Source organism: Anoplophora glabripennis, unplaced genomic scaffold (assembly GCF_000390285.2).
Source record: "Anoplophora glabripennis isolate ALB-LARVAE unplaced genomic scaffold, Agla_2.0 scaffold489, whole genome shotgun sequence".
Taxonomy (NCBI): domain Eukaryota; kingdom Metazoa; phylum Arthropoda; class Insecta; order Coleoptera; family Cerambycidae; genus Anoplophora; species Anoplophora glabripennis.
The window spans coordinates 279,929-280,991 of record NW_019416572.1 but is presented as its reverse complement, the minus strand read 5'-3'; positions in this window follow the sequence as shown (position 1 = coordinate 280,991).

The window sequence follows — 1,063 nt, the reverse complement described above, 5'->3', positions numbered from 1 at the left end:
AGGTTACGTGGAAGAAAAAACATTTACCTGTAGTACATGACACATTTTTAGGAAATCCTCAATTACCTACCGCCTGTAAGCTAGATACCCCATATCAGTTTTTTAAGTATTTCTTTACTGACACTCTTATATCTAACATCGTTGAAGAAACCAATACTTATGTCCACATAAAAAATTGTAACAGCAACTTCTGTGTGAGTAGCAAGGATATCGAAAGATTTCTAGGCATATGCATTTTTTCATCCATAATTCCAGTGCCCAATATAAGAATGTTGTGGAATAATATCACTGGCAATCCTACTGTCATAGAAACAATGCCTCTTAATAAATTTGAGAAAATCAGACAATACCTCCATTTTAATGACAATGAAAAGCAAGTAGCAGACAGCACTTCTACAGAGTATGATAAACTATATAAAATTCGGCCTATTTTGGATGCCATTGGTGAAAAATTTTTGAGTATTCCCATGGAGGAGTGTTTGTCTATAGATGAACAAATCTGCGCTACAAAAGCTAGGCATCATCTCAAACAGTACCTTCCACTAAAACCTCACAAATGGGGTTTCAAATTATTTGTTTTATGTGGCATATCTGGTTTTGCATATAAAATAGAAGTTTATACAGGTTTAGAAAATAATTTGGCTCATCGTTTGCCAGGTGAAGCAGATTTGGGAGCGAGCAGCAATGTTATTGTAAGACTATGCCGCGAAGTGCAAACTCACGTCAATCATAAAATATTTTTTGATAATTATTATACCAGCATGCAAATCATAGCATATTTAGCTAAACGAGGCATATGGTCTCTAGGTACCGTTCGAAGAAATCGAATCCCTAATTGCAAATTAGCGTTAGAAAATTCAATAAAAAATAAACCAAGGGGCTACAGTGAAGAGTTTGTTGCTAGTTACATGGATATTGATATTTGTTCAGTACTTTGGAAAGATAACAAAACTGTTTTACTTTTATCTTCATTTGTTGGCACACAACCAATCAGTACTATTGAACGGATTGATAGAAAACAAAAAACAAAAGTTACAATTGAATGCCCCAATATAGTACATCA